Raw genomic sequence first — 16435 nt, forward strand, 5'->3', positions numbered from 1 at the left:
ATATCTAAGAGAGCATATAGATAAGGTTAAGGTTTTTTACCCATTTATACAATTGAAATTTTTGAAATCTCAAGCGAGGTTCTTCAGATTTTTGAAACCTTCGAAAATTGTTTTTTTTTTTTTTTGTCAAATCTTAAAGAAGGTTAATGTCTTTTACCCATTTATTCAGTTGCAACATCCATTGCAAAATTCAATTCTTTCATCTTTTAAAAGATATGTGTACAATATATAAGAGGACTATTGACCAATTAGTGTACATAATCTTGTCATCTCTAGGATTGGTCTTACGTAAGAAGGTTTGAAAACCACCACACTTCTAAAGTGGTAAGTGTTGTGTATTTATATTAAGTTAAAGATTGTATTGAATAATTACATATCAATTCCTTATTAATTATGGAATAGACAAAAGGAAAGTATATACACAATATCCTCCTAGAATTAAGGCAAAGAATCCTTAATATCTTCAAAACCCCCTGCAAGCTAAGCATTGGATTGGAGCGAACGTGAAGCTTAGATCGGAAGAAGTCATAGATAGGTCTGGAAACACTTTTGGTGAAGATGTCGGCAACTTGCAAATGAGAATGCACATACTGGGTGTGAAGCTCACCAGCGAGAATAAGTTCACGAGGAAAGTGGTAGTGTAGCTCAACATGCTTGAACCGCTTGTGGGAAACGGGATGGGAACTAAAGAAGATTGCACTCTTGTTGTTACAAAGTAAAGTAGGTTGCTGTGGAAGAGGAACTTTGAGATCACGAAGGAGAAACGTAAGCCAAAGAATTTCGGTAGTAGTGAGAGCCAAGACAAAATACTCAGATTCACAACTGGAGCTATAAACAGTAGGTTATTTCTTGGCACTCCAAGACACCAAATTTTTTCCAAGATAAATACAATAATCAGAGGTAGAGTGATGAGTATCAGGGCATCCTGCCCAGTTTGCATCGAAATAAGCAACTAAAGCACCAGGAGCAGTAGATGGATGAAAAGTGAGGCCAAAATGCAGTGTGCCCCTTAATATAGCGAAAAATACGTTTGACGACGAGGAAATGATCTTCAGTCTGAGAATGTAGAAATTGACTAACATAGTTGACAAAATGAGAAATATCATGACGTGTGATAGTTAGGTACTGAAGAGCACCAACTAAATATCTATAAAGCATGGAATCCAAAAACAGAGGACCATTAGTTGACAAGTGCTGGGAAGCAACCATTGAGATGTGGACTGGTCTCCTATCAAGTAACTAAGCTCGCACAAGAAGGTTTTGTGCATATTTCAGCTGACTGATAAGAAGACCATCGATGGTGGATGTAGCTTCAAGGCAAAGGAAGTAACTGAGAGAACCCAAGTATTTAGTAGCAAACTCAGAATTGAGTTTGCAAGTAAAATTGTCAATAAAAGAGGAGTTATTGCCTGTAATAATGATGTCATCAACATAGAGAAGCAAATAAATCATGTCAAACTACTTATGAAAAACAAAGACTGATGTGTCTACACGACTACAATAAAAACAAAGTTGAGTAAGAAAAGAGTTGAGACACTGAAACCATGCATGAGGGGCTTGCTTTAAGCTATATAGTGCTTTCTTCAATCGACAAACAGGATTGGGGAAGCGAGGGTCAATATACCTAGGAGGCTGTTCCATATAAACATGTTCAGTGAGATGGTTGTTGAGAAACACGTTTTTGACATCAAGTTAGCGAAGAGGCCATTTGTTTGTCATAGAAAGAGAGGAGAACAACATGGACAATTGTAGCCTTGATGACAAGACTAAAGGTGTTAGTGTAGTCAAGACCAAGTACCTGCATGCAGCCCTTGGTAACAACACGTGTTTTAATTAAGACGTTCAATAGATCCATCGGGTAAGTATTTGGTTCGAAATACACATTTGTAACCCACAATGTTGGTGTTGACAAGTCGAGGAACCAAAATCCAAGTACGATTATTTTGTAGGGCTTAAACTTCTTCATCCATGGCGAAAAGCCAAGTAGGATTCTTAGCAGTGGATTTGAAGCCTTTTGGCTTAGTGGATGCAAGAAGAGCAGAAAGAAGTCCAAAGGATTTCACAAGGCCGATACGTGCTAGGTGACACGTCTTAAAAATGTTGGCTTTGGCTTGCATAAGCATAGGATGTGAGCCCAATGAGGCAGTTGCAATAGGAGTGCAGGTAATGATAAGCAACTCAATGTAGGCTCAGAAGGAGCTGGTCGAAGATCCGAGTGCGGAAAAGATGGACCTGTTTGAGAATTATTTGCCTACAAAGATTCATCCACTAAATTAGAACAAAAAATACTCGTGGTGGATCCGAATTGAGGAATATATTGAGAAGATGGTGCAGAAGAAGGTAGGGGCATGACTGTATGGGGAAGATTGGGTTCCATAAATTTGGAGATGTGGAGGGAGGATAAAAGTTGAGCCTGGGAAGTGTGTTGGAAGAGAAATTGGTTCTCATAAAATTGGGCATGTCGGGTGATATAAAGTCTAGAGGTGGTGGGGTCAAGACAAAGAAACCCTTTGTAAGACGAACTGTAACCTATAAAAATGCAACGAATGCTAAGAGGGGAAAATTTGTTGGTCATGTAATCACATAAACAAAGATAAACACAACAACCAAAGGGATGAAAGTTTGCATAATTATGAGAGGAACCATACAGAAGCTTAAAAGGGAACTTATCTCTAAGAAGTGGTTTGAGCAAACAATTGATGATGTAACCCAGCAGTGTTGAGCTTTAGAGGCATGACCATGGCAATCATACCATTTTTTGCATCGATCCGTATAATGACCTTCCATGTGGTATATTTGACAACTTGGGGAACGTCGTTTAGAGGAGAAGCGCTCTTGTCCTCGTCCATAGCCACCAGTGCGGCCTTGCTGAGTGCAGGAGAAATTTAACCTTGGGTTCAACTTCATAAGGTGGCAATAGGCAGCAGTGAACACCACAGTGGGTGGGGCAGCAGGTTCCAATTATTTTTGAAAGAACTCAAAGCTCTTGGCTTTGGGCACCAAGTCGAAAAAACATGGTAACGAAATAAGAGCCATTTGTGTCGTGGAAAAACTCAAGAATACCGAGCCAAGACCTCAGAGGAACCAGTGTACCTTGTCTATGTCATCAACGAGTCATCCGATTGCATGAAGTTGAGCATAAGAATCTTTGAAGGCTCGATCCTACTCCGAAACAGACTTGGTGCCAAGTTTTATCAGTTGCAAATTATCCTTGAGACGGATTTCGCGGGCCTTGAAGCAATGGACGAAGGTGTTCTCTAAGGTAACCTAGACCCCGCGTGAAGTGGAGAGACCCATGACTTCAACCATGGCCTCCTCAGTGAGGGAGGACAAGAGATGGCTAAGGAGACTTTTGTATGTATTTTTCCATGCCACATGTTTGATGTTTGGCATCTGAGAATCTGCAGGGTCATAACGGGGTGGGGACCCAAGAGTTTCATCCACATGATCAATCAGTCCTTAGCTCTTTAAGAGAAGAAGCAATTGGCTTTTCCATAGGAGATAGTTGGAAGAGAAGAGTTTGATTATAACCATGTGGATGAGGGTGTTGAAAAGAAGAATAGTGGAGGAGGTTTCGGTAGTCATGGGTGGCGAGTGCAAGGCTCTGGGAAATAGCTACAGTAGTGGCAACTCAGAGGAGAAGAGATTAGGGTTGCTAGGAGGGGGAGATGGGTGGGGTTGCGACAACGACGCCTAATAAGAAATTTGGTTGGATCGTTTAGGCTTTGATACCATGAGAAGGTTTGAAAACCACTACACTTCTAAAGTGGTGAGTGTTGTGCATTTATATCAAGTTAAAGATTACATTGAATAATTACATATAAATTCCCTATTAATTAGGGGATAGATAAAAGGAAAGTATATACACAATATCCTCCTAGAATTAAGGCAGAAAATCCTCAATATCTTCAATACTATGCATAGCAACTATGCATGCATGACAATGAGTTCTTTTTTACTTTTACTTCTTATGTTTTGTAAAATATTAAATATTGTTTGAATGTTTTGGTGCCAAAAGTTGTTTTATGATTCACTTAAGGTATTGGTTATATGTCATCAATCACATTAAATGCATGGTTATCAAATTAATCTAGGACTAATTTTAACAAATTTTTTTTTCTAAAATAAATATTATTGTAATACAATATTTGAAAATAAAATTACCTATTGCGAGGTGGAAAAACTCATATAAAAATCAAGGCTTCTTACAAGTTGTCAAAAAAAGGTTGATGCAGTAGTCGTAAAGAAGACTAAGCAAGCAAAATCTACACAGAGTTTAAACTCATCTTTATCGACAATGGCGGAACTCTAATGAGGGTGGTCTAAGAAGGAAAGTTTTTGGGAGGGGGAAAGCTTGACATACAAACCAAATCTCACAAACCATCTTGCAAGATTTTAGGCACATTATTTTTTTAGAATAAAATTTTAAATAATATTATTTTAAAATATTTTTGTTAAAATAATATTAATTTTGCAAAAAAAACTCAATTTCAAGCACTCCCTCCTTCTATGCATACATCATCATAGTCTCATATGTATGATAAATCTTATGGCCAAAACTCAAAACATGCATAATGCGAAGACATCAAGTTTGAATCGTGGGAAGGTTAGTAAAAAATATGGTATGGGAGATGGGTTACTACACGTTACATATATGGCAATTGATTAATTGGAATGGAGATGAAATGTTACCAAATTCAACATTTTATTTTATTTTATTTTATTTTTATCCATTTAGATGCTCTTTCCATTCCATTATCGCCACATTTCATTATTCTTGCTCCTTATTTGGTTTGCGGAATGAAATTGGAGCAGCAAAGGAATCGAGCGAGATATAGATTCAAGGTAGCATTGAAATTACTATTGAAATACAATTATTACATTTGGTTAGTAAAATAGGATGACTGTAGGAATTTAGTTTCAATTTTTTTCCCAATATTTGGCATTTTTCAATGGCTTCAACAAGCAAGTTAGGAATGATTCTAATAGGGCATTAAGTGAAAAAGATTAATAGTTTCCTATTTTTTTTTCTTTTTAAAAAATTTGATTTAGAGGGTTAGAATTGACTACTCGGTAATGTAATAAAATCCATTTTCTTCAAGAATTTCAATATGAAAGAAACATACAATATTTCTGCTATTGTACAAAAATGTCTTGAGAAAGAAAAAAAAATTAATTCTTGATATTTCCATGATTGCATGCACAACAAAGATCTTGAGTTTTTTTACGCGCTTCTTGCATATTTTACACTATGTATACAGACGCACACACTCATGAAAAAAAAATATATATTGTCTCACTTCATTGCTAAAAATCTATCATTGAAAATCTTTTTAGGTGAATTTGCAAGTTCATCATAAAGAATTACTTTTCAAGGATGAAAATATCTACATTCTAAGTATGCAATTGAACAATCTGAACTTTACTTAGGTTCACAACATATTTACCCTTTGAAATAAGAGGAAATATAATGTGAATGTAATTGCTTATGTGATTTTTGTGTACTTCCATAAAATGTTATATGAATGATTGATAATCGATCACTTGGTTTTAAGAAGGTTTTGATTGGCTACACATAAAGAAATGAACCTGTTTAACTATCATCTAAAAGTTTGAAGTGTCCAATTCAACTAGTCAAATGTTTCCTAGAGAAAAATTGTATCCATGCATTACAATTACTGGAACCAAGTATGATTTGGCTGCAAAAATTAAGTTGTTGTCTGTTAAGGACTATAAATTGCAACTAATAGAATAAAGTAGAGATTGCATTGAACTTTATAGAAGGTTGGAAAATTAAGAATCAAAACTTGAAACATGGGGTTTAAATTTGTAATTATGGAAAAATATTTAGGATTTTGCTATCCAAGGAAAGTGTATGTCTTTAATTAGTAAAGAAAGAGAATATTACCATAAATAAGAAAAATAGTCCCTTTTCATTGCTAAAAAATGCCATTAGGGGTGCAAAATGGGTCAAAATCCGAGTCACCCATCTGTTTAGATTGGGTTTGGGTTTGGGAGGAGGTGACCCATTCATAACGTGTCAACCTAAACTTGACTTTTTTAATAAACAATTTAGACGGGTTTGGGTCAGGTACTCGTCGGGTGACCTGTTTGCATTTTATTTTATTTTTTGTTTTTTGTTTTTGGGCCCTTTGACCTTTGGGCCGCTTACTTTTAGGTTGTTTTTTTTAAGTGTTATTTTTTTATGAAAAAAAAAGTAAGTTAATTTTGATGAAATATTAAAGAAAAAATTAAAATAATTAATTTTTTATTTTTGAATAAGTGTCTAGTAGTACTCGTTTATTAAACAGGTGTGCTTAGGTTTATAAATTAGTCACTCGTTAATAAATGGGTCAACCCAAACCCGAACTTGTTTAACCTCCACCAATTTGTGACCCGCCTAAACTTGACCCGTCAACCCGTTTTGCCACCCCTAAGTGTCATCGAAGATCTTTCAAGACGAAAGTATGAGTTCATCAATAAAAAATAAAAAATTAGAGATGAAATATCTACATTCTAAGTAAATGAACAACTTAAACTTAGGTTACTTAAGTTCATAACATATTTACTCTTTGAAATAAGGTGGAATATAATGTGAATGTAATTGTTTGCGTAATCTTTGAGAACCTTCCTAAAATGTTACATGAAAGCATGGACCACTTAGCATCAAGAAGGTGTTGATTGGCTACACATAAAGATGAGTAGCATCTAACTAATACTTAAAAGTTCAACCATAATTCAAACAGATTGCCCTTTTTAAAAAAGTGTGGAATTGCTCCAATATATAAATAAGGGCCTAGATTAGCCCTTTTAAATTTCCTTTTAAAAGGGATTCTTTGGGTTTTATCAAATAAACTCCATATATTTTTTTTTACTTCTAATCATTTTTCATTTTATATTTAAATAATTGTGTTTGATTTTCCACTTTCTTGAATTTCAAAATGTCTTTTTTTCCTACCTAAAAAAATTCCAAAAGATATAAAAACTTGAAAATGGCCAACTTGGGCTACACTCTAAGATGATATTTCTCTTCCAAAACATGAATCACTCTCTCTCTCTCTCTCTCTCTCTCTCTCTCTCTCTCTCTCTAAGGAATTATGGTTTTCTCATATTCCACACAACACTCTCAATTCCCCCAAAAAAGAAAAAAGAGAAAGCATATTAAAAATTTGGTATCCACATAAAATTAAAAGGAAAGAAGAAGTAAAAAGAATCTATAAGGAAAATTCACACAAAAAAAAAAAAAATGCAAAACCCATTACCAATCCACCTAAGGCGATTCCTATTCCTTGATATGGAATGTTTTCCCCATTGAGAACCACAAGAAGTCCTTTATGGTAGCCTATGACTGCCACGTGGCAATTATGGCAGTTGCTACATCTCTCTCTCCCCTCCAAGTAGGCAGTCCTTGCTAAAGGATAGGACCGTCCATAGAAGCAAAAAAATAAATACAAAACATGGAAAGGTATATTTGAAATAACTGGTACAACTAGAAAAGCATACAAACCCTCATAGGTTAGTACCCTAGGACAGAATGTGGATAGGAGTAAAGTAGCACACACATGAATGACATAAGGGAATGAGAGCTGAAGTTTATGGCTAAGGGGTGGATTTGGGAATATAAGAAACCATGTGGTGCACTGTAGGTGCAAGATTAAGCACATGACACATTGATTTAAGAGAGTAAACATGACACTCCACAGGTGAGGGAAAGAGCTTTGGTACACACTAATTTTGGTGCCAAGCATATGCCCCTTAACATGCTTAAACCATATGACAAAACATAATGTTGCACCTTACAAAATCCCTAATAGCTTGTAAAATACCTCCTATGACCCCATATAGAAGGGGGTTAGAAGAAGAATCCCCCCATAAGTCATCCTTCTTTCCCTTGTGACCTCATTAGTTCTAATTTCGAAAATTCTACTATTATTGCCTCTCAAGTACTAGAATCCTCTTATGAAGAATCTTTCGTTCTCCTTAGTCCTTACTAATTAAGACTAATTCATTCACATCTTTATGGTCTCAGAGGATTACAAAAAGAATTCCATTACCATCTCTAGTGGGTATTCTAATTTTTACATATGGAAACACCTAGAGATTAAGGCGTAAATTAGGTATGCGCCCACAACTCCCTGTCAATTTTAATGGTTCATTATGGTATGACTTTGTTTAAGGTGTTCTATGACTACGATTGTGAGTATGAACAATGGAAGTAGCATGAACGTACACACACACACACACACACACACACACACACACACGCTTGTGATTAAATATAGGTGGCAAATTGAACTACATGTGATGCCATGAATGGTTATCTATTTTGTTCGTTAAATGTGAAACAGTTGATTCAATTCAAGCATGCAGTGTTTTTTTGGACAAATCCTAATTGTAGTAGGAACAAAAGTTTTCTTGTAATAATGATTTGTATCGAGTTATGCATATGAAAAATCTTGTGTATATTATGGCATAATAGGAAATAGTTTCGAATTTGGAGGTTACAACATGCCAAAGTTGATATGGATTGTGATTTTCATAATTGGACTTGATAGAGCATATAATAGGTGTATGATTTGAAATCCTCTAACCAAAACCAATTTGATTTTCAACTGTTATGTAATTAATAATTCAATTTTTCTCCTAAAAGCTTTAGTTTAAATTTCCACAAGGAGGAAGATAGAGTATGCACAATTAAGCCCCAAGGTTTGGATTTTAGGATCCAAATTTCAGCCCACTCGACTCATTTTCAATATCCATTTGAATTTGGGTTGACTTGAGCATGAATTAGATTATAGTCAACTTGACCTGAATGTGAAGACTCATTTAAAAGTGGGCTATCCTAATTAGTGAAGTAGACCTGAGACCCATCTACATATAGGCTGAGCATATTAAGAAGTGAATCTAACCCATTTTTTGAACAATTTAAATTTTGGTTAATCCATTTTATGGATTGGTTTGACTCATCCTCAATTGTATATAACTTGTTTATTTGGTTAGGACAGACAATAAAAGAAAAAAAGGAAAGTCTAAGATATGTTCACCCAAAGTGCCTTAAACGGAAGTCAAAATGACATTGACAAGGCTTAAAAGCCACATGCATAGGATACCTTAAAGCATTAGAAGCTAGAGGAACATAAAGATCTAAGCCTAGACCAAACTCCCAAAACTTGGACTTGGCCTGCAGACCCTAAGATCACACAGCATACCTATAGATTTGGATAACATATCCAATCTTAGAAAACCTAAACTAAATAGAGCCTAAACAATATCATCTTCTAATGATGAAGAGAGATGGAATAGACTTGGAGAGAGAGAGAGAGAGAGGACTCTTCAAATATTAAGAAAGTTTGAGCAATGGTGTAATAATCAGGAAAAAAATTAATTAATTAAAATTATTAATAAATTAATTAGTTAAACATTATTAAATTAATGTATTAAATAAACAAAATAAAAAGAAATAGTATAAAAAAATTAATTAAGAGTAATTAGTAATTAATTAATTATTATTAAATTGAATTAATTTAGTTAAATAAAATGGTGATTATATATATATATATATATATATATATATATAATATAATATAATATAATATTGTTAACATATATAACAAAGTAAAAGAAGGAGAAAAAGAAATGAAAGCATCTTCAGGAAGTTGAAAGCTTCCTAAAACAGACGTCTCTCCTTCTCTCTCTGTCTCTCCGCCGTCTCCATCTCCGCCTTTCTCTCTCTCCCCCATTTCATTGGTCTAACAAGCGCCAATCAGGAAATGGAAGGTGTTGTTGGATTTCTAACTCCGTCACCGACATTTCTACTGGAGCGGATTTGTCGTGGAAGCAGTGTAGGCACCATTCTTGGGGTAAGATAATTTTTTCCTAATTTCTCAATTTCTTGTTAAATCTGTCGTTAAATCGACAATCAGGCACCATCACAAGGTCTTAGTTGTGATCGTCGTTATTTTGACATGAGTAAATTTCCAATTGGAGTTTTCTAGGCCCCACTCTAAAACAAGAGTGAGATTTGGGAAATTTGGAAAATTGGTTATATTTGAGGGTATAACTGTTTGTTTGGTATTTAAGGGCCTATGAAATATTAAAATAGTATTTTATTTAGGATTAATTTAATGAAATTAGGATTTTTGATTTAGGGTCCGGGTGAGCGCTGCAGGTATTTTTCGGGATCCCTGTTGGCGTAGTTCAAAAAATCAGGTAAGGAGAAATTATATATTAAAGCAAATTTTATGAAATTAAAGCTAATAAATTATGTTATAATATATGTATGTTTTGGTGTGAATTGTTAAAATGTCAACCATGTAAAACTATGATGATGTTTTGGTGTGAATTATTAAAATGTCAACCATGTAAAACTATGATTTCTGAGCTTAGGATCACTTATTTAGTTATGTATTTGTGGAAATGAACTGGAAAAAAAAAGTGGAAGGAATTTTCTGGATAATTATGTAAGAAATGGAAATTGTATTTTCAATAATTAAATGCTAAATGTGGGTTGTCTTATTTTACAAGAATATGTATGAATTTTGACTGTTAAATTGTGTGGCATGAGATTCTGTGCAAATATATGTTAAATGTATGAGATGCAGGTTAAGTAAGTAAAGTATTGAGAATAAAATATGAAATGGACTATGTTACTTGTGTATGTTAAATGCAACCATGTAAACGTAAGATAGCTGAAAGATAGTCATGTTAGTAGATTCTAGCACACTTCTGTGTAGACTAATTGATTATGACAGTTGAAAGGAGTTGTAGACTAATTGATGATGGCTAAAGACCAGCTGTAGTACGAAGGAAATGAAATGAAAATGTTATGCAATGACAATGAAATGACAATAGAATGAAAATGACAAATGTAAACGATGTAATGTAGAAGATCACATAAAGTGAAATGCAATGCATTGTTTAAGCTATGAACATAAACAAAAAAGTATGATTGATTAATGACAAAGAGAATAATGTATTATGATATCAGAAGTACCTATGTACGTAGAACACACTATGATTAGGCGAGGCGTACTCTTCGCTTGAGGGCTTGCTGAGAAAGGCGAGTGTGCTAGTAGCTTCAGATGTGGCAGTAGCTGCATAACTTACTAGGGCAGAGGGAACCTACTTGTATGGACGGGTAGATTTCCCTATCCTTGAGGTCTTCGCTAGTAAACCTTTGTTTGAACTGTGTGAGTACGAGATCAATCTAACATTAGAGGGCATACTGAGTAAGGTGAGTGCCCTGATATGCTTCAGTAGTGACCTTCGGGTTGCCAAATGTATCAGAACAGAGGGGTGTTGTAACGCCCCGAACCCTTAAACCCGAGTCCGGCGCGTTATACTTGATTATATCCTGATAAACCATAATCCATAATATACGCAGCGGAAAACATAACCATAGTCTCCATATAACGTAATACCAGAGTTTACTAATTCTAACTACCAACCATAATAAATTAATCATTCATCAGTATTCAAATATATACATGTCTCCAGAACATTATTCACTAATACCAGTAAGTTTCACAACTATCCTTTCATAACTGACTTAAAACATAAAGACATAAAACATAAAATATACATATCAGAATTAGCATAAAAATATACCATTTTTCTTATATCTTCAAATAAAATGTTATAAAATCTTGAGCTCTCAAAGCTTGATCTCGAGGAACTCCTGAAAAAGATAATTTCATATTCGGGTGAGACACATCTCAGTAAGGGAAGAAACAATATATTAAACTCAGCGTGTGGCCATCATGAGATTATAAATATCATTTTATAATATTTGCAAATCATTAACATAATACTGAAAGTCATTTTCTGATCCTAAACAAACACATGCAAATGTTTAACCCACAAGATTACCCGAGGATAGGGGTGATTACCCGCCTAGACAAGTAGCACCCTTCTACTCTAATACATTTAGCAACCCGAAGGTCACAATTTAAGCATACCAGGGCACTCACCTTACTCAGTAAGCCCTCAAATGTTAGATTGATCTCGTACTCACGCATTCAACAATAATTTATCGGCAAAGGCCCTAAGGATAGGGAAATCTACCCGCCCATACAAGTAGGTTCCTTCTGCCCTAGTACGTTATGCGGCTACTGCCACATCTGTAGCTACCAGTGCACTCGCCTTACTCAACAAGCCCTCAGGTAAAAGGTACGCCTCGCCCAATCGTAACATGTTCTACGTACATACATACTTCTAATACATCATTCTTTTCTATCATTATACATTCATGCACATTCATTCTGTTTATAACTTAATTTTACATTTCGTTTCACTTTAAGTGACTCTTTCCCATTTACATCATTTACCTTTGTCATTTCATTTCATTGTCATTTCATCGTCATTTCATTGCATAACATTTCATTTCATTACTTCGTACTACAACTGGTCTTTAATCATCATCATTTAGTCTACGTAAAAACATGCTAGATCTGCTAACACAACTCCTTTTAGCTGTCATCAGTTAGTTTACACAGAAGTGTACTAGATCTGCTAACATGGCTGTCTTTCAACTATCTTACATTTACATGATTGCATTTAACATACACAGGCAACATTGTCCATATCGTATTTTATTTTCATTGCTTTACTTACTTAGCTTGCATCTCATACATTTAACATACAGTTGTACAGAATCTCATGCCACACAATTTAGCAATAAAATTCATACACTGTCTGTAAAATAAGCCAACCAACATTTAATGTTTATATACTGAAAATACCTTTCATTTCTTACTTAATTATCCTGAAAATATTTCCCACTTTCATCAGTTCATTTTCGCATATACATATCTAATAAACAACCCTAAACTCGAAAAAAAATATAATTTAAATAGTTGGCATTTTACCCATACTGAAGCATATACACGTACATATAACACAATTTATTTTTTCATTAAATTCATAAAAATTCCGATTTAATATATATTTTCCCCTTACATGATTTCTTGAACTACGCCAACAGAGATCCTGAAAAATACCTGTGGCGCTCACCCGGACCCTGAATCAAAAATTCCTAACTCCAATAAAATATTCCTGAATAAAATATTATTTAAATATTTTCTAGGGCCATAATTCTTGAATAAATAAATATACCCTTAAATTTAGCCAAATTGCCAAATTTTCCAAATCCCACTCTTACTTTGGAGTAGGGTCTAGAAAACCCCAATTAAAAATTTATTCACGTCAAAATAACAGCAACGACGACTAGGACCCCGTGGTGGTGCCTGATTGTCGATTCAACAGAAGATTTAACCAAAAATTAAGAAATTAGGGAAAATATACCTTTTCCCAGGAGTGGTGCCTACGCCGCTCCCACGACAAATTCGCTCCAGTAGAAATGTCGGTGGCGGAGTTAGGAACCCAATGACACTTTCCGTTTCCCGATTGGTTGAGTATTCATCGAGAAATGAGGGGAGAGAGAGAGAGAGGTGGAGACGGAGGAGTGGATGGACGAGCAGGAGACAGAGAAGAAGATTGAACCAGGCGCAGACTCTGAGAAGATCCTGAGAGGTAAGATTGAATTGGATTTCAAATTGAATTCCAATTCATTTAATTCTATCTTTACATTATTTTATATTATATTTATATATATACTTATTACTTTAATCATATATATATATACCCATCACATAATTTATTTAATTAATTTAATTAAATAAAGTTTAATTAATTTATTAATTCAATTAAATAATATTTAATTAATTAATAATTAATTTAATTTAATTTAAATTTACTATTATTTTTTTTTTCATACTATTTCTTTTACTTGTTTATTTAATACATTAATTTAATAATATTTAACTGATTAACTAATCAATAATTACTTTTTTTTTTAATCTTTAATTTTTTTTTTTTTCGGGTTATTACAAGTGTTACTTGTATGCGCGGGTAATCACCCCTATACTTGGGTAATCTCGTGGGTTAAACCTTTGCATGTGATTGGTAGATTCAGAAAATGATTTCAATATTATATTAATGATTTGCAAATGATATTAAAATGATATTTATATACCTCATATTAGTCACACACTATTTTAATATATTATTTCTTCCCTTACTGAAATGTGTCTCACCCGAATATGAATTCATCTTTTTCAGAACCTCTTCAAAATCGAGCTTAGAGAGCTCAAGGTTTTGTAGCATTTTTGGGAAGTAGAAAGAGAAAAGGGTATATTTTTATGTTGATTTTTAGATGTATAAATTTATGTTTTTTTGTTCTATGTGTTTGAGTTTTTTGATATAGGAATGGTTGTGAATACTGGATGTTTTTGGAGATATTTATATATGTTGAATATAGGTGGATGATTAATTTATTATGGTTAGTAGATAGAGATAGTAAACTCTGGTATTATATTTGTGGAGTTTATATTTATGTTTTCCGCTGCGTATTGATTTGTGGATTATCAGGTAAATGGATAGATTAGTAGCACTCCGGGCCCACGTAGGGGGTCGGGGCATTACAATGGTCAATAATGGTGGTGCTACCTATGATTACTTGTTTTTTACACGGATCGTATAAATATTAGTTTACTTTTTTATTCTTTGGGTATGATAATGCTATTGTCAACAAAAGGAGTATAATTCTATGGTTAGATTAATGTTTCCTAGCTCTTCTAATAGTGTTCATAAATAAATAAAAATTCAATAACTATTATTGTGTTTAGCCTATTTGCCCTCCTTGCTAAAATGCATTGCCTATGGAAGTGTAATTAATGAATTGTATTGATTTATAGCTTGCAGTTTGAATTTTATTTACTTCCATGTTTGGTCATTGCTTATGCTTTCTTTCTATTTGATGGTTGTTAATTTGTCCATGTTGTCAAAATGTGATTTACTTTCTACATAGTAGTTTAATTTGCTTACTACAACTAGCATCATACGCCCCTTGGGAATTCCAATTTTACAAGCATAGAATAAAGGAGAACGAGGGCGCCTAAACCTATAGCATATGGGATGCCTAAGATGAATAAGGTGTTGTAAAATTTCTTATCTAAGATGTAATAATACTTTCATGTGGTTAGAACCAACTTAGAGAAGGTGAAAGTGTAACGCCCCGAACCCTTAAACCTTGGTCCTGTGCGTTATACCTGATAAAATCCTGATAGACCATAAATCAATATATACGTAGCGGAAAACATAAACATAATCTCCATAAATATAATACCAGAGTTTACTATTTCTACCTATAATCCATATTAACCATTCATCCACCTATATTCACAAATCTACATACCTCCAAAAACTCAATCCACAAAACCAATATTTACAATCATTTTTTTCTCAGCAGACTTAAAACATAAAAACACAGACTTAAACTTTATACAACCCAACAGTATTATCAAAATGTACCTTTTCTTTTTATAATCCTAAAAAATGTCATAAACCCTCGAGCTCTTTAAGCCCAACTTCAAGGATGTCCTAAAAAAAAATATTCATATTCGGGTGAGACACATCTCAGTAAGGGAAGAAACAATATATTAAAACAGCGTGTGACTAACATGAGGTTTATAAATATTATTTTAATAACATTTACAAAACGTTATCATAAATACTGAAATCATTCTCTGAGCCTAACCAAACACATGCAAAAGATTTAACCCACGAGATTACCCAAGGATAGGGGTGATTGCCCGTCCATACAAGTAACACCCCTCTGCTCTGATACATTTGGCAACCCGAAGGTCACTACTGAAGCGTATCAGGGCACTCACCATATTTAGTGAGCCCTCTAATGTTAGATTGATCTCGTACTCACACAGTTCAAACAAAGGTTTACCAGCGAAGACCTCAAGGATAGGGAAATCTACCCGCCCATACAAGTAGGTTCCCTCTGCCCTAATACGTTATGTAGCTACTGCCACATTTGAAGTTGCTAGCGCACTCGCCTTTCTCAGCAAGTCCTTAGGCGAAGAGTACGCCCCGCCCAATCGTAATATGTTCTACGAGCATAGATACTTCTAATGTCATAATACATTATTCTTTCTGTCATTATTTAACCATTCACATTTGTTCATGTTCATAGCTTAAACATTGCATTGCATTTAACTTTAAATGACTCTTTCCTATTTATATCATTCACATGTCATATTTCATTCCATTGTCATTTCATTGCATTGTCATTTCATTCCATTTTCATTTCATTCATTCATACTACAATCGCTCTTTAGTTGTCATCAGTTAGTCCATATAGAAATGAGGTAGAATCTACTAATACAACTCCTTTTATCTGTCATCAGTTAGTCCACATAAAAATGCGCTAGAATCTACTAACACGACTTTCAACTGTCATACATTTACATGGTCGCATTAACATACACAAGCAACATAGTTCATTTCATATTTTATTTTCAATGCATTACTTGTTAACTTGCATCTCACACATATAGTGTAACAACCCGAAAAATAATGATATTTA

This window comes from Malania oleifera, chromosome 6 (assembly GCF_029873635.1).
Source record: "Malania oleifera isolate guangnan ecotype guangnan chromosome 6, ASM2987363v1, whole genome shotgun sequence".
Classification (NCBI taxonomy): Eukaryota; Viridiplantae; Streptophyta; class Magnoliopsida; order Santalales; family Ximeniaceae; genus Malania; species Malania oleifera.